Consider the following 19636-nt stretch of genomic DNA (forward strand, 5'->3'; position numbering starts at 1 on the left):
ACTCGTTGTTCAATAGCGCAGTTTAATTTCCAGGTGTTTGATTTAGTTTTCTGTTTTTGTGTGTGATTTACTTCTAATTTAAGCGCATTGTGGTCTGAGAAGATTGTTGATACAAACTCTATCTTCTTAATTTTATGGAGATATGTTTTGTTGCTCAGCATGTGGTCTATCTTGGAGAATGTTCCGTGTACGCTTGAGAAGAATGTGTATTCAGCCTTTTGAGGATGAAGTGTCCTGTATATATCTACTAAGTCCCTTTCTTCCATTGTTTCCCTCAGATTAAGTATGTCCTTGCTAAGTTTGAGTCTGGTTGATCTATCCAGAGGTGACAAAGCGGTGTTGAAGTCTCCCACTAGTATTGTGTTGCTATTGATGTCTTTTTCCAAATCTATGAGTAGTTGTTTTAAGTACTTTGCTGGTCTCTCATTCGGTGCATATACATTTATTATTGTAAGTTCTTCCTGTTGTACAGATCCTTTGATCAATAAGAAATGGCCTTCACTGTCTCTTATGACCTTCTTCACTCTGAAATCGATGTGGTCTGATATTAAGGTGGCTACCCCAGCTTTTTTATGCGAGCTGTTTGCCTGTAGGATTGTTTTCCAGCCTTTGACTCTGAGTCTGTGTTTGCTTTGACTATTAAGGTGTGTTTCTTGCAGGCAGCAGAATGTTGGGTTCAATTTTCTAATCCATCCAGCCACTCTGTGTCTTTTAATTGGTGCGTTTAGCCCATTGACATTGAGAGAGATTACTGTTATGGGATTTTGTCCCATTGTTCTGTTGAAATTAGGTGTATTTGAGGGGCCTGTCCTGTCTTAAAGTAGCCCATTTAGTTGTAATTGTAACCATGGTCTTGAGTCTATGAAGTTCCTGAGCTGTTGTTTGTCTGTGAAACTGTGTGTTGTTCCCTCTATTATGAATGAGAGTCTTGCTGGGTAAAGTATTTTTGGGGAGGCATTTATTTCATTGAGTTTTTTCATTATGTCCCACCACTGTTTTCGGGCCCTGAGGGTTTCATCAGAAAAATCAGCTGTGAATTTTAAGGATGCTCCTTTGTAAGAGATTTCTTTTTTCGATCTTGCTGCTTTCAGAATTTTGTCTCTGTCTAAAGTTTTGGTCATTTTGATCAGGATGTGTCTTGGGGTATTTTTGTTCGGATTTCTTCTAGCTGGTACCCTTCGGGCCTCCTGAATGTGGTCACAAGTTTTCTTCAGCTCTGGAATTGTTGTAGCAATGATGTCTTTGACAGTTTCTTCTTCATCAGGGTTTTCTTCCTGTCCCTCTGGGACTCCAATAATTCTTATGTTACCCCTCTTGGCTTCATCACGATCTTCTCTTCCCATCTGTTCCCGAACTGTGAGTCTCTTTTCCATTTTCTGCTCTTTTCTGGCGAGTCTCTGAACTTCATCTTCAAGCTCACTGATTCTGTTCTCAGCAGCTGTTACTCTGCTTCTGAGGCCTATTTCTTTACATGTAAACTATGATGTTATTTGAATACATAACTAACAATGAGTAGACTTACATGTTATTAGTTTATTTTAATATATATTTGATATATATATCATATATATCAGATATATATATCATGTATATCATATATATCATATATATATCATATATATTGAATGTATTTATTTATAGATATTATTCATCTATAATTTAATTCACAAATAATTTATTAATAAATAATTTTTATCAATAAATTAAGATTTTAATTAAATATATCTTTAAGGATTAATAGATTTTGTCATCAGTTTATTGGTATTTATTAATCATATTATTGTATTATAGTAATAATCTTATCAAATATACAAAGGTTTTAATTCATTTATTTATATTTATGTATTATATAGAGATGATTTATTTTATCTACAATTTATTTTATGTTGTATTTTTTAATCAGTAAAATAAAATATTGTACATTTTAATCAGTAATGTATAATTTTATTTAAATATATCATTAAGAATTATTAGACTTCAATGTTATTAGTTTATGTTATTATATTTTCAAATTGCATACATTCAATAACATTGAATTCATTTGTATTTATTATTTATCCTTAATTCAATTTATGGATAATTTATTGATAAATTGTATATTTAACAGTAAATTACGATTTTAATTAAATATATCATTAATGATTAGTAGATTTTATAGTTAGTTTCTTGTAATATATTACTCATATTATCTTAATGTAGTGATATATCATATCAAATATATAAAATTCATTAAAGCATTTATTGATTATGTATAAGTCTCTTAATTTATAGATAAGCTGGTGATAAATTGTTTTTATCATTAAAGTATTAGGCTAATCAAATATGTCATTTATAAGTCGATTCAAATATCACTGTATCACTGTATCACTGTCATCCTGTTGTTCATTGATTTCCATGAGCAGGCACCAGTAATGTCCCCTTCATCCTAGCCCTGATATTTTAGAAAGTGCCACTTTCAGGGTCAGGAGAATGAGACCCATCATTGTTACTGGTTTTTGGCATATTGAATATGCGACGGGGGTTTGCCAGACTCTGCTGTGTGGGCAGGATACTTTTGGTTGCCTGCCAGGTCCTCCATAGTAAGAACTAGATAATAAGATATCGGACAGCCGCAATGTGGTTGCATACTTCCGGGAGCTGGGTTTTATAGTCTCTGGGTGTTGGCCATTGATGGGATTACATGGTGCCAGGGGCAGTTGGTGGGTGTAACGCCTACATACTGGAAGATGGGGGATCTGGGTGGAGGACGCCCAGTCCCAATCGGAGCAGGCCTTGAGATCTATGCCCCTGGGTTCCTTCATGCGTGAGGCTCATCTGAACGTATGGAGAGTGGTCTTAATCATGGCTGTGGCTGGAACTGGAGGTCTTCAACTGCCTGGTCTCTGTTCGGGGTGGGGAGGGAAACTCAACCCACCTTTCTCCAAGGGGCCCTGGTGAGGACAAATATCATTTTATTATTTTCACAAACATATCACATTATTTTAATGAAGCTATAATATATATCATATTAAATATATAAATGATTTGCTACATATTTATATTAAAAAGGTAAAAGGTAAAGGCCCTCCCGTTGATCGTCGATTTGCTCGAGCGGGCCCAGTAACGTCTCCATTGGAGACTTTGTTGTTACTGTGTCTGGCATATCCAGTACTCTCGGTAGCTTGCCAGGCACTCTGAGAGGGGCGGAGGAACCGAACTCGGGTCAGACATGTTGGCCACTTGTAAGGCGAATGCCTTACCCGCTGTGCTATCGCTCCAGCCATAATATAAATAAACATATTTATATTAATATACTAATAAATGCAAAATTTAGTAACAATTTATATTCAATTTAATTTGACAGTAAAAGAAATGTACTTAAATGATTTACATTGACTTGTAAAATTACAATTCATCAATAATTGAATTCCTTTTAATGGAAAGTATGATTAATATGTTAGAGCATTAATGAACACTTAGAAAATATTACTGCATTATAGGTGATTAAAATTAAATATGATTATATTGATAACAATATGCGGGTCCAGGGGCTGAGATCTTCAAGCCTTCTTGGATCGGGACTGGGCCTTCTCCACCCAGATCCCCCATCTTCCAGTAGGTAGGTGTTACACCCACCAGCTATGGCCGGCGCCAGGTGGTCCCATCAACGGCCAAGACCCAGCGACTATAAAACCCAGCACCTGGAAGAGAACAGCGCAGAGTTTCCCGCCCCTGAAGCTGGCTGTCCTTACAGGGGCCCCTTGGAGGGAGGCGGATTGAGTTTCCCTCCCCGTTCCCCCGCAGGCAAACCAGAACCACAACTTCCAGTGAGATCAGACACAGTTGATGAACAATATCCATCGTAAGGGCCAGGAGAGGCCCTCCGCGGCCCAGACCAGGAGGTGGAGGATAGAGCGTACACGCTGCTCCCCATGTCTTCACCCTGTCTCTGAACCTGACTCGGACTGCCACAGTGGCATGAAGGTCCCCCCTGACCTTTTGGCCGAGAACAAGGGTGTCTTGAGTAAGTGCAGGAGGTTAGTGTATGACCTGCTTACAACACAGTGTTTTAGACAATGTGCAGAAGGTCTGGTATTCTCTGCAGTGCTGTAGGGTGTCTAGTGTGGGTGTAGGAGGTTCGGGAATGTCCTGAAGGGGTACAGGATGTCTTGTAGTAGGTGCAGGAGATTCATGCATGTCGTGCATTGCTGCATATTGTTTATCGGAGTTGCCGGAGGTTTGTGGATGTCCTGCAGGGGTGTTATGTTTCTAGAGAAGGTGCAGGCATTTGGACATGTCTTGCTGGATTACAGGGTATGTAGAATAGGTTCAGGAAATTTGCAGAAGTCCTGCCAGGATGCAGGGTGTCTAGAGGTGCAGGAGTTTGGGCATGTCCTTCTGGGTTGCAGGGTTTTGTAGGATCTGCAGGAGGTTCGGTAATGTCCATCAGGGGTACAGAGTCTCTTGGAGGAGGTTCAGGATGTTTGAGCACGACCTGCAGGGCTACAGGGTTTCTTGCAGGACTGTTGAAGGTTTGGTCATGTCCTGCAGGGGTACAGGGTGTCTAGAACAGGTGCAGGAGTTTTGTGTATGTCCTGATGGGTGACAGGATGTCTAGATGATGTGCAGGAGTTTGGGCATGTTCTGCTGTGTTACACGGTGTCACTGGTGTGCAAGAGTTTTGCAAACGTCCTTCTGGGATGCGATGTGTTTAGAACAGGTGCTGGAGGTTCATGCATGCACTGCTGTGGTGCAGAGTCCTAGAGGATGAGGAGAAAGTTTACATATGTCTTGAAGGGGTGCAGGGTGTCTTGCAGGAGATGCAGGAGGTTTTCGAATCTCCTCCTCGAGTGCATGGTGTCTAGAGGAGGTGCAGGACATCCGGGCATGTCCATGTTCTGCAGGAGTGCAGGATATCTATATGAGGTTCAGGCTATTCATGCATAACCTGCATGTTTTCAGGGTGTCTAAGAGGTGCATGAAGTTTGGGATGTCCTGCAGGGATGCACGGTGTCTTGAACGAGGTGCAGGATGTTAGGGCATGTCTTGTGGGGGACAGGGTTCTAGAGAAGCTGCAGGACATTTGCAGGATATTTGCGGATGTACTGCTGTGTGCAGGGTATCTTGCAGAGGTGCAGGAATTTCTGGCATGTCTTGTGGGATGCCGTCTTGGGGGAGGATGAGGCAGTCCTGTGCATCTGGGGAATTCTTCTGTAGACAATTTTATAAGCTGTTTCAGCCCCCAAATTCAAATCTTGGTGCTCGGTATGTTCATGCAAGTGCAGCAGCTCAAGCACTGTTCCAGAAGACAGAAAAAGCGGTGACAGCAGGGGTCCATGAAGCAGACCACCAGAGGCCCATAATCCCCTTGAGATCCCCGTCTGTGCTTCTGTTTGCAGCCCGTGGAGGGCTGGCGGGAAGTTTAGGGTACTTATGCCATGACATATCAAGGAAGCTAAAAACTTCTTGTTCCTCTGCTCAAGTCTCCCCTCCAGTGGGGTCAGTGCTGGGACACTGTATGTCCAAAATTCAACTACAAAATAACTTTGTAAATGATAAGACATTAAGAAAATAAAAATAAAATATAGAAAGGAGTTGAAGGAACACTACGGCACATAGAGTGTTTGTCTTGCACACATGTAACACACAATCGAACCTGTTAGATTCGCAGAATCCCCTATGGCCTGTGAGCCTCTTCAGGTGTGATCTCTGAGTGCAGAGCCAGGAGTCAGCCCTGAGCACCGCAGTTGTGGCCCTCAGACAAGCACAATTCCTCCAGAAGTCAAAACTTACACACTCAATTCCTCAAATAAGCAAAGTTGCAGCAAGTAAAGTTAACATATGGTCAATCCCTTCTGCGAGGTCAACAATGAGCACATTTGCCAGACATTACAAAGGATAGACCAGAGATCGGGCGCGTTCAGGGTGGTATAGTGCTCGCTTCGGCAGCACATATACTAAAATTGGAACGATACAGAGAAGATTAGCATGGCCCCTGCGCAAGGATGACATGCAAATTCGTGAAGCGTTCCATATTTTTTGGGCTGGAGCGATAGCACAGCGGGTAGGGTGTTCGCCTTACAAGCGGCCAACATGGCCGACCCGAGTTCGATTCCTCCGCCCCTCTCGGAGAGCCCGGCAAGCTACCGAGAGTATTCGATATGCCAGACACAGTAACAACAAAGTCTCCAATGGAGACGTTACTGGGCCCGCTCGAGCAAATCGACGATCAACGGGAGGGCCTTTACCTTTACCTTTACCTTACAAAAGATAATTCTCCAAAAGGATGCCACCAGAAGGATAATTCTCAGGGGGAAATTTACTTAAATACATACATGATTTTTATGAAGAAAACTCATGCAGAACCGCATTTCTGTAAGAAATGGTGAAGAACTCCATCGCCCCTCCCCCTACACACTGGGATCTCATCAATTTTAGGGTTTTTCTTACATGCCCCAAATCCAGACCGATTTATATGTGGGAATTTCTCCCTCCCTCATCATGCCGATAGGGCTCTAACCCAAGTCTGGATATCAGCCCTGTGGTGAAGAATCAGAGGCTTTGCAGCATCCCCGCCACCCTCCCCACGTCCCCTCCCACAGGGTGGTGGCAGAGTGGTACAGGCCGAGACTCAGAGGCTGCATCAGTGCATTAGAACTTTGCCACACGCATATGTAGAGTCTTGCTCTTTGTGATGTCAAAGGATCCCAGTGCTCCCATTGACTGGAACCACCCTCTTGCTGACCAATCACAGCCCAAGAGTAGAAAGGGGACATTTAGGCAGCTGCAGATCTCCGGGTAGAGCCCTTGAAAGGCAAAGGCCAGGAGAAAGCTCCAGCTCCAGATGAGCGAACCCTTTTCCAACGCCCGATTTGGAGGGCAGAAGAAGGCTTCCGGTTCAACCCCACCCAAAGACCAGGGGCCCAAGGTGAGACGGGGTTGCCCAAGCTGTTCTTCTTCCCGAAACTACTGCCCTGTCCTTGCCTGGCACGCCCCCTCCTCGTCCAACTTCCTTTCCATGGGGCCTCTGATCCCCACCTCTCCACACCCACCTCCACACCCTCTTCCCCAGTCCAGTGCCTTAGCCTCACTCTGTTTTGACTCCAGGTACCCAGCCAGAAGAAGCCGAAACAGCCCTCGAAGGGAAATTGGGGAAACGTCTCTGATGATAGTTACTACCCACCCCCGAGTTCAGTGCTCAATAGGCCACTGGTTTGCTATCACTGCCTCAGGTTGATGGAGGCAGGTCAAGCCTCCATACTTCAGCTGTCCCCCGCAAACTACATGAACTCCAACACTCCGAGGGGTGCTAAGTGCTCCCAATCTGATGAGTGGTCAGACACCTTGTCTTCAGTGCCATCATCTTCAGGTGACACTGAGCAGCAAAGCTATTCACAGTGAAAACAGAAATGTTCCAATACGTTTGCCACTCTGATTTCTACCGTTTCTCAGAAGGCAGTCCTTAGACACCAAACGTCCAAGTAATGGGGTGCCTGCAGATGGTAAAAATAAAAGTCCCTTGTGTGCAAACTTGCTTGTATCTGTGAGTTTCATTATGAGAGGGAGAGAGGAAGGGAAAGAGGGACGGAGGAAGGGAAGGAGAGAAAAGACATTCATGAGAAGGCATGATATGAGGATGCAAGGAAGTGAGTCCTTGGATGATGGTTGAAGAGGTTTGGGAGGAGGTTTGGATAAGCCTTGGAGGAGATCTGGTGAACTCAAGGGTGGGGGGAATTGGAGGGTTACAGAGAATTTAGAGAAGAACTTGAACAAGGTCTTTATGAGGGTGGATGGGGTCTTGGGGGTTTGGCAGATTTTGGAGGAGGAGGGAAGTCTTGGTTGGGGTCATGAGAGGTCTTGAAGGAGAATGAAGAAGGTTTTTATAGGAAACTGATTTACAGTGACATACATATTAACGACTGATTTATAATGGAATTCAATAAATAACACAATGTCAGTACATTTGTTTCAACTGTAATATAGGTGGAAATAATAATTCATTATTGTCACTGTCACTGTCCTGCCGTTGTTCATCGATTTGCTCGAGTGGGCCCAGTAACGTCTCCATTGGAGACTTTTGTTGTTACTGTGTTTGGCATATTGAATACGTCACGGGGAGCTTGCCAGGCTCTGCCGAGCGGGTGAGATACTCTCGGTTGCTGGCCGGGCTCTCCGAGAGGGGCGGAAGAATCGACCTCGGATCAGCCATGTTGGCTGCGTGCAAGGCAAACGCCCTACCGCTGTGCTATCGCTCCAGCCCATTAGTTGACTACGAATATTTAAACATCAGATCATATAAAATTTAATTTTAGAATAAGGTGAATTAATTCATATTGATATACACATCAATTGTTTTATTTCTACTTAATTTAACAGTAAACATAATTAACTTTATGATTATATCAGTGTTCACTATTAATTGGTATTTGTATCTAAAATGTAAATAAAAATAAATTTAGTTAAATTTTACATAGACATTAATATTTACATTAATATAAATTTATTTTTGAATATGCTGATCATATTTTATATTCATTTAAATTATCAATTGATAGTTTTGTTATCATAATTCAATTGATAAAATATAACTTGGTTAATTAAACTTAAGTTGAAACAAAATTTAATTATATTTTTTAGTTGTAAATTAGAAATGCAAATTAATAATGAAAACTAATGTCAATATGAATATTGATAAGATTTACTTTCAAGTACAAAATAAATTATTGATTATAAAAACAATATAATCAATTTTCATTAGTATATTAATTACTTTTTATATAAATGAAACATAATTGTTAATATTAATGTCAACATAGATAAAATTAAGGTAAAAATTATAAATTATTTGCTTATACCATATCAAAATTGAATTAATTTCAGTGAATTCTCTTTAATAAAGGGTATAAATTGACAATATTTATCTCAATGTTATTAATTTACTTAGGCATATTAATCATATTAATTATGCTTATAGTACAATAATTTTTAATTCAATTAAATCAAATTACAATTTTTATTATATAAGTAAATTCAAATAGAATTAAGTATGATTACATAGAATTACCAATGAATTTATTTAATATTTTGATCATTTATTAATAATTGAATTCAAAATGTATTGATTAATAATTTTATTAGTAAATTATGATTTTAATTTAATATAGTAATTAAGAGAATGAAATATTATTAGTTAATTTTATTTTATGATGAATATAATTTTAACCTAATATGCATATGTTATAATTGATTTTTTACAATTAAATTTAATTGAAATTGCAATGAAATTATATGATAATTAAACAAAATTACACTGAACTATCAAGAAACTTACTTATTTATATTTATTGATATTTAGGAATAAGTGAATTTATAGATAATTGATTGATAGACCTTTTATCAGTAAATGAAGATTTAAATGAACTATAAGATTTATACTTATAAGATTCACACTGTCTTGGTCACGGTCCTCCCTTTGTTCATCGATTTGCTCGAGTGGGCCCAGTAATGTCTCCATCGTGAGACTTGTTGTTACTGTGTTTGGCATACCGAATACGTCATGGGTAGCTTGCCAGGCTCTGCTGTGCGGGCGAGATACTCTCGGTAGCTTGCCGGGCTCTCTGGGAGGGGTGGAGGAATCGAACTCGGGTCAGCCATGTTGGCCACTTGTAAGGCAAACGCCCTACCACTGTGCTATCGCTTCAGCCCAAGATTCACACATATATTCTAATTAAATTTACTCATAAATGAACTTACTTGAAATTTTAATAAAATTTAATGATAATTAAATGATATCATATTGAATTGAATTATCAATAAATCTTTTTATTTGTCTTTACTGATTACCAAAAATAGAATCGTCAGATAATTTTGAATAAATTTTTTATTAGTAAATTATGATGTAATGGAATATATGATTAATACTTTATAGTTTAAATTTATATTTATTTATTTTAATATATTGATGATATACTTGTAATCCAGGAATAATTTTAATTGATGTATTTTAGATTATATTTAATTATAAATAGGTATGTTCTTATAAACAAATTTGTGTAATGAATTAGTCATTTAATTAAGCATTGGTTATAATTTATTTTAGTGTCATTACATTGAATATCAATAAAATTATTTATTTATATTTATAGATTATCGATAATTTAATGTATAGATCTCGGAGAGCCCGGCAAGCTACCGAGAGTATTCGATATGCCAGACACAGTAACAAAAAAGTCTCCAATGGAGATGTTACTGGGCCCGCTCGAGCAAATCGATGATCAACGGGAGGGCCATTTTCTTTATCATGAAGTCATGATTTTAATTCATACAAGAGGAATTTTTCATAAACTTTTAGATTATTACCTTAGTTTAATATATTGATTATTGTTATTTTAATTTAGTAAAAATGTCATAACAAATTTGTAAACAGTTATTTTTATATCAGTCAATTTAGTACATATTATTTCAATAGAAATTAATTGAGTGTTATATTATAAACTATTTATACTCATGTTACAATTCAATATTTTAAAATTTAAGTATAGACATTTATTTTTATTGATTATACATCATTAACGTAATTTATAGAGAATTTATAAAAATTATTTTTATATTGAATACATGGAATTTATTTATATATTGATTATTTATCAGAAATTTAACTTATAGATAATTCATTGATAATTGATTTTTATCAGTAAATTAGGATTTTTATTAAATATATCATTAACGATCAATAGACAGTATTAGATTAATATAATGTATTAGTCATATTTTAATACAGAAATCTATCATGTAAATTCTAGAAAATGCATAAAATTATTTACTTATATTTATTGATTATTTATCAAAAACGTAATTTATAAATAATTGACAAGTTATTTCTTTATCAGTAAAGTATGATTTTTAAAAATATTTCAATTATAATTAATAGAATTAAATGTTATTAGTTTTTTTAATATATTTTTGAATTGAATACACCGAATTGAATAGGGCCTGGAGTGATAGCACAGGGTAGGGCATTTGCCTTCCGCGCAGCCAGCAAGGCTGAGCCGGGTTCGATTCCTCCGCCCCTCTCAGAGAGCCCGGCAAGCTACTGAGAGTATCTCACCTGCAAGGCAAAGCCTGACAAGCTACCCATGATGTATTCAATATGCCAAACACAGTAACAACCAGTCTCAAAATGGAGACATTACTGGGCCTGCTCGAGCAAATTGATGAACAATGGGAGGACAGTTTTTGCTTTGAATTGAATACACTGAATTAGATGGGGGTTATTTATTTATAAATAGTGATTAATCAGTAGTTCAATTTGTAGAAAATTTTTGATAAATTAATTATTAGTAAATTAGGCTTTTAATTAAAGATATAATAATGATTAGTAGATTTATTATTCATTGTAATATTAAATAACTTAATTTATTTAGAGTTTATTGATAAATTATTTTTGAATTGAATACACTGAATTTATTTATTGCTGTATATTGTTTATTTATTTAGATATGTATATTTATTGATAAATGTAAATTATATTCATTAATAAATGTATATTTATTGAGAAATATTTATTGAGAAATTTATTGATATATGATTTTTATCAGTAAATTAAGATTTAATTAAATATAATCAAATAAATAATTAAATTTATTAATTATGTTTAATTTCATTTAAGTATATTATTAAATATAAATTTAATTATATATATTATTAAGGAGAAGTAGTTATAATTTGTTTATTGTAATATATTATTCCTGTTTTATTTTATATTATTTTATTTTTTTGCTTTTTGGTCATACATGGCGATGCTCAGAGGTTATTTATTTATTGGTATTATTTATCAGTAATTCAACTTATATATTTTATTTCTTTATGTATAAATAAATATATTTATATAAATATATATAACATTTATATTTTAATATATTTAATATATTAAGTCACGACCGACTTCAACCATGAGTGTGAAAGATCGTACTACAGCTGAATCTTACTTTTAATTTATTATTTATTAATTTATTATTTAGTTATTTATTCATCAGTATTATTTATCAGTAATTCAATTTATAGACAATTTATTGAGAAATGATTTTTTAACAGTACATTAGGATTTTAATCAAATATGTTATTACTGAGAAATAGATATCATTAGTTTATCGTAATATATTAATCAAATGTTATTTATTTATTTATTTATTGCTTTTTGGGTCACACCTGGCAATGCTCAGGGGTTACTCCTGGCTCTGCACTCAGAAGTTACTCCTGGGGGTGCTCAGGGGACCATATGGGATGATGGGAATCGAAATCCGTTCCATGTGGAAGGCAAACGCCCTATCTGTTGTGCTATCACTCCAGCCCCTTAATCATATTTTGATACAGTGATATACCACATCAGATATATAAATTCATAAATTTATTTATATTTATTGATTTCTCATCAAAATTAATTTAAGGATAGTTTATTTAAAATGCTTTCTTTATCAGTAAAGTATGATTTTTTCAAACTTCTCATTAATAATTAGTAGACTTATATATTATTAGTTTGTAGGAGTTTGGGCATGTTCTGCTTGGGTACAGGGTATTGCAGTTGTGCAAGAGGTTTGCAAATGTCCTCCTGGGTTGCAGTGTGTCTAGAGGAGGTGCTGGAGTTTCGGATATGTCCTGCTGGGGTGCAGAATTCTAGAGGACGTGGGGGAAGTTTACAGATGTCCTGCAGGGGAGCAGGGTGTCTTGCAGAAGGTGCAGGAGGTTTGCGGATATCCACCTGGAGTGCATGGTGTCTAGAGGAGAATAGAAACTCCTACAACTCAAGACACCCTGCATCCCTGCAGGATATATGAAAACTTCCTGCATCTTTTCTAGACACCCTCCACCCCAACGGGACATGTCCAAAAGCCTGCACCTCCTCTCGAAAGCCAACATACATACAGGACATCCACAAACCTCCTGCAACTCATAAACATTATGCAGCACTGCACGGCATGTATGAATCTCCTGCACCTACTTCAAGACACCCTGCACCCCTGCAGGATATTATGAACCTCCTGCACCTCCTCTAGACACCCAGCACCCCAGGGCGGCATACCCAAACTCCTGAACCTACTATAGACACCCTGTTCACATGCAGGACTTGACCGAACTCCCAGCAGCTTTAGACACCCTGTTCTGGTGCAGGATATGCCTGAAACACCTGCACCTACTTCAAGACAACATGCACCCCTCCGGGACATTCCGAACCTTCTGCACCTCCTGCAAGGCAACATGCAACCCTGCAAGACATGCCTGAACCTCCGGCACCTCCTGTAGACAACATGCACCCCAGCAGGACTTCCGCAAACTTCTTGCAGCTCCTATAGAACCGTGCACTCCAGAATGACATACCCAAACCTCCTACACCTTATCCAAAACACCCTGCACCCATGCAGGACATGCTGGAATCACCTCTAGACACCCTACACCCCTGCAGAGCATAACAGAATCTCCAGAATCTCCTCCAGGAGACCAAACACACATTTAGGACAGTCCTGAACCTCCTGCACCTCCACACGACACCGTGCAGTCATTCAGTCTTTTGGCAAACCTTCTCCACCTTATCTAGACACCCTGCACCACTGCAGGAAATGCCCAAACTTCCTTCACTTCCTCCAAAAAACCCTTCACCCTTAAAGGAAATGCCCAAACGTCCTGAACCCCTTCTGGAAACTCTGATTCGCTGTAGGACATGGCCAAAGCTCCTGCACCTCCTACAAAACACTCTTCACCCATGCAGCTCATGCATGAACCTACTTCACCTCCTTTAGACACCTTGCACCCCTGAAGGAGATGCCCATTCCCTCTAAAGAACCTGCATCCCTGAAGAACAAGCCCAAACATCCTACACTTCCTCCACAATACCATGCACCCTTACGGGACATAGCTGAACCTCCTGTACCTCTTATAGAAACTCTGTACACCTGTAGAACATGCCCAAACCTCCTGCACCTCCATCAAGACACCCTACACCTCTCTAGAACAGACCCTCATGCACTTTCTCCAAGAGACTCTGCATCCCTCAAGGATATTCTGAACCTTCCAATCCTTCTGCTAGAAACCGTGCACCCCTGCAGGACATGCCTGAAACTACTGTGTCTCCTCTAGATGCCATGTACGCCAGCAGGATATCTGCAAACTTCCTGCAACTCTTCTAGAACTATGCACCCCAGAATGATATGCCCTAACTTTCTGCACCTCCTCTAGATGCACTGCACATCTGCAGAACATGCCCCAACCTCCTCCACCTCCTTGAAAGACCCTGAACTCTTGATGGACATGCTGGAAACCACTGCAGCTCTGGTAAGACACCCAACACCCCTGCAGGATATTCCCAAACCTCCTCCACCCACTGTAGACACCCTAAAGCCCTGCAGAGAATACCAAACCTTCTGCACATTGTCTAAACACTATGTTGCCAGCAGGTCATACACAACCCTCCTGCACCTACTCAAGACACCCTTCACTCCTGCAAGACATGCCTCAAACTCCTGCACCTCCTTTATGATACTGTGCACACTTGCTGTGCATTCTGTAAGCTCCTTCAGCTCCGACAAAACCCTGAAAACCAGCAGGACATGCTCAAACTCCTGCACTTCTTCTACATACCCTGTAAAACTGCAGCACATGCCAGAATCTCCTGCACCTTCTGCAAGACACCATGCATCCCAGAGGACATAACCGCACTCCTAAACATACTTTAGAGACTCAACACACATGCTGGACTTGCCTAAGCCTCCATTAGCTCCTCTAGAACTCTACATACCAGAAGGACATACCTGACCCTCCCGAACTTCCGCCAGACACTTTGCCCCACTTCAGGATATTCTGAACCTCCTATAATTCCTACAAGACCCCTTCACCCCTGCAGGACATGTCTGAACCTCCTGTAAATCTTTCAGGTGCCATGAACCCCAGAAAAACATCTGAAAACCTTCAGTTCCTGAACCACAGAAGAACATGTCCGAACCTCCTGCACCTCCTTTAGAAACCCTGCAACCCTACAAGGCATACCAGAATCACCAGAACCTCCTTCAAGACACCCCACACTCCTGTGTGACATACTCAAACCTCTGGCACCACCTCCAGGACATTTTGAACCTCCTGCACCTCCTCCAAGACACCCTGCACCCCTGCAGTACATGGCTAAACCTGTTGCACCTCCTTCAAGCACCATGCATCCAAGAAGGACATGCATGAACCTCCTGCAGCTCCTTCAAGATGCCCTAACCCCCTGCAGGTCATGCCCAAACGTTCTGCACCTATTCCAGACACCCTATACCCATGAAAAGCATACCAAAATGTCCAGAACCTCCACCAAGACACATAACATTCCATCAGGACATATGTGAACCTTCTGCAACTTCTATACACACCCTGAACCCCTGTAGGACATGCTCGAACATTCCGGACTTTCTCCAGCAAACCGTGCACCGTTACAGTACATGCTGAACATCCTGTACCTGTGTTAGACACTCTCCACCCTTGTAGAACATGCCCAAACCTCCTGCACCTCCTTCAACCACCTGGCTCACCTGCAGAAAATGCCCGAACCTCCCACACTTCATTCAAAACACTCTGCACCTCTCCAGAACGTACCTGAACCTCCTCCTTTTTCTTCAAGTCACTGTGTATCCCTGAAGGACATTTCCCAGCCTCCTGCACCTCCTATAGACATCTTACACCCATTCAGGACATCCGAAAACATCCTGCACCTAGTCCAACATACCCTGCACCCTGACTGAATATCATTGAACCTCCTTTACCCACCCCTAATAAACACCTCCAACAATTTCCTCCAGAGCTATCCACCCTAGCACAGGACAGCCTCAAACTTCCTCCCCTACCTGATGCACTTCCCCTCCAACACCTCAAAAATGCTCTTGTAGACATCCTTCACCGCCTCCAGAGTCTTCCAGGACCTCCACCACCTCTAGGATCCTCCGGACCTGCTCCATCCCACTTAGGACCCTCACAGACCTCCAGACCTCCTCCACACTCCCCCCCAGGACCCGCATTGGAATATGCAGCTGCTTCCAGGAATAGCACAAGGGGCTGAAGTTTTTCTTCCCAGGACTTTCTAGTTATGGGGGACTTAAAAGGTTACAACTCAGATTTGCAATTTTCATAAATTTATTTTGTCCACTGAAAATATTCCATTTATTTTTAGGCCCGAAAGTACATTAATAATGAAGTACATAAACAAGCAAAATTGAAATATATGTACTGATTGTGGGTGACTGACTTTTGGGACCTGGCATCTCCTTACACTGAGTGCGTCTCTGGTTTCTCCTCCATACGAGGGTTCTCATGGGGACCCATTGCTATCCATGTCAGGAAGATGGAACGGAGTGTGTTGTATACTTGGAGTTCAGTGCTCGCTTCCCTGAGCAGATCTGGCCAGCAGTGGCCGGGGCTACCAAAATATTGCTAGGTGAGGCCTCAGCCAGGCCACCTTCCTCCATGGGATTAGCACTGCTCAAAGCAGATGAGAAAGTACCATTAGGCACTGCCTCAACCGTGGGATTAGTATTTTCCACTGGAGAAGAATATTGCCAGGCACGTAAGACGCACCTTCCTCAGTCAAAGTAGAGTTCTATGTCACTAGGCTCGCCCTCACCCAGGCCATCTACGTCCATGGAATTAAAATTGTTCCAAGAAATCGAATAACTATTACCAACTGAGTCGTCATCAAGAGGACAGCCGTCCTCAGTGAAAGGAACATTCTGCACAGCAGAAGGAAAAGCCATGGTGCTCGACATGCCTTCCTGGGGGTGGGTTGCTGTCCTCAGTAAATTGAACCTTCTGTATGGCAGATGTGAATGCAGAGCTGCTTGACACACCCTCATCCTGAGAGACCTCCTCCTCCTCCTCCTCTTCCTCCTCCTCCTCCTCCTCCTCCTCCTCCTCCTCTTCCTCCTCCTCCTCCTCCTCCTCTTCCTCCTCCTCTTCCTCCTCCTCCTACTCTTCCTCCTCCTCCTCCTGCACCTCATAACTCTCCAAACCAGGGATCGCCACTGCATGGCTGAGGACACTCTCAATTTCCCTGGTCAAGGCAAAGTTTTCATCAGCTGATGGGAACAGAACAGTGCCCGGGGACCGCTGCCCGTGAGGCATGGCTTCCTCGCTGGAGGCGAACAGCAGTTCGCTAGACCCGGCCTAGGGTGTGTGTCACAAGCACCGTCCACACTGGAACGGGCCTTGTTCTTGGCCAAAAGGCCAGGGGGTCCCTCAAGCAACTGAGGCAGTTCCAGTCAGTTTCAGCGACAGGGTGAAGGCGCGGGGAGCAGCGCGTGGGCTCCATCCTCCTCCTCCTCCTGGTCTGGGCGTCCGGGGGCCTCTCGCGGCCCTTGCGATGGATGTTGTTCATCAATTGCGACTGATCTCGTTTCGGGGAAACGCCGTGTGGGCTCTGACACACAACACGGTGTTAGGCCCAGCTTCACCCCTTCACACACGTTCCTTCCAAGTCCTGATCCACAGCGCCTTTCCTCCTAGCTCCTTGGGGCATATTCTATTTACACTATCTGAGACATCGACTAGCAATTAAATTTAAATATCAAATAGGATTATCACCTCACTATAATAAAATCAATAATATCCATTATCGATACCAATTTCTTAAGATATCTATTATAGACAATTTATATTAAAATAATATGAACACAATTAATATGAACATAAATGATTAAATTGCATCGTTTATGAATAGTGACTAATATTTATACAGTACATGAGTTTACAAATATCAATGACTAAATTTAAGATATTATAAAGTAAAATTTATATATGGTAGCAAATTAATTTACCTTACATAAATATCTAATACTAATTTATATTTAATAATATAATTGAATGCATGTTAATTATATAGTCAATATATATTGAAGATATATATTAAATATACGTGATTAAATAATTTAAAAATATAATATAGTGAATAAAATTAAAATATATTTTACATTATCTCACTTAATTTAGTTTTGATATATTAAATGAATTGATATAAATTTAATTTAATAAATTATAAAACAGTTATTTATTTAAATTCAATTACATAATGTTGTTTTTAATACATTTTAATAATTAAATATAACACGATAATCAATATGTTTATAAAAGGTAAAGGTAAAGGCCCTCCCGTTGATCGTCGATTTGCTCGAGCGGGCCCAGTAACGTCTCCATTGGAGACTTTGTTGTTACTGTGTTTGGCATATCGAATACTCTCGAGTAGCTTTCCGGGCTCTCCGAGAGGGGTGGAGGAATCGAACTCGGGTCGACCATGTTGGCCGCTTGTAAGGCGAATGCCCTACCCGCTATGCTATCGTTCCAGCCCGTTTGTATATTTATAAACATGAATTATTTTACTTTAATATAGTGATTATACTATATCATTGAAATATATATACATTATATAATATAAAATTATTAAGTTATGTTCGATTCCTCCGCCCCTCAGACAAGCACAATTCCTCCAGAAGTCAAAACTTACACACTCAATTCCTCAAATAAGCAAAGTTGCAGCAAGTAAAGTTAACATATGGTCAATCCCTTCTGCGAGGTCAACAATGAGCACATTTGCCAGACATTACAAAGGATAGACCAGAGATCGGGCGCGTTCAGGGTGGTATAGTGCTCGCTTCGGCAGCACATATACTAAAATTGGAACGATACAGAGAAGATTAGCATGGCCCCTGCGCAAGGATGACATGCAAATTCGTGAAGCGTTCCATATTTTTTGGGCTGGAGCGATAGCACAGCGGGTAGGGTGTTCGCCTTACAAGCGGCCAACATGGCCGACCCGAGTTCGATTCCTCCGCCCCTCTCGGAGAGCCCGGCAAGCTACCGAGAGTATTCGATATGCCAGACACAGTAACAACAAAGTCTCCAATGGAGACGTTACTGGGCCCGCTCGAGCAAATCGACGATCAACGGGAGGGCCTTTACCTTAAGTTATACTTACATTTTAATCAATATGAAATACAATGAAGTATGTATTAAATACCTATTAAACATGAATATATTTAATGATTAAGAGTTACATTAATATAAAGTAATTTACATTAATGTACACTATTATTACTTATTACAATAAAATATTACAAAATATGATTCATATAGTCACAAAATTAATTCATGGTAATGTAAATACTAATCATTAATAGCTTGTTTCATTCATATTCTATATTACATTCAAATTATTGATAGTTTTCAACATCTGAAACTTTACTTAACTGTAACATAAACACTATTAAGTGATTTATTATTTACTGCTTTACATTGAATTAATAATAATGGAATCGGGGGAAATAATTATTAAATTTTGATATCTGAACTGAATTCTATTGTATTTTTAATGATATAAAGAGTTCATTTTAATTTGTATTACTATTCTATTGATAACACAATTAAATCATATTTTAATGCATATAAATATAATTAAATTATTGATCATCTATTGATTTATAAAATCAACTATTGTCCAGAAATTAAATTGAAGATACCAAAAGTATGAATGTAACAGAGTAAATTAATATGTAATGTAAGTGATATTTATGGAGTATAATTTTATTTATTAAAATATTAAAATTATCAAAAATATATAAAACATATTTTATTTTAATCCAAAATATAT

The 19636-nt window shown here is 39.5% G+C and overlaps 2 non-coding genes across 2 annotated transcripts; both read left to right on the forward strand.

The window, feature by feature from the left end:
* The first annotated feature begins 5912 nt into the window (after positions 1-5912).
* Positions 5913-6019, forward strand: LOC130016643 (U6 spliceosomal RNA). The gene has a single exon (XR_008791248.1). It is a non-coding gene; the product is annotated as a U6 spliceosomal RNA (small nuclear RNA).
* A 12614-nt stretch (positions 6020-18633) lies between these two features.
* LOC130016644 (U6 spliceosomal RNA) lies at positions 18634-18740 on the forward strand. The gene has a single exon (XR_008791249.1). It is a non-coding gene; the product is annotated as a U6 spliceosomal RNA (small nuclear RNA).
* Positions 18741-19636: the final 896 nt, after the last annotated feature.

This window comes from Sorex fumeus, unplaced genomic scaffold (assembly GCF_029834395.1).
Source record: "Sorex fumeus unplaced genomic scaffold, SorFum_2.1 ptg000163l, whole genome shotgun sequence".
NCBI classification, from domain to species: domain Eukaryota; kingdom Metazoa; phylum Chordata; class Mammalia; order Eulipotyphla; family Soricidae; genus Sorex; species Sorex fumeus.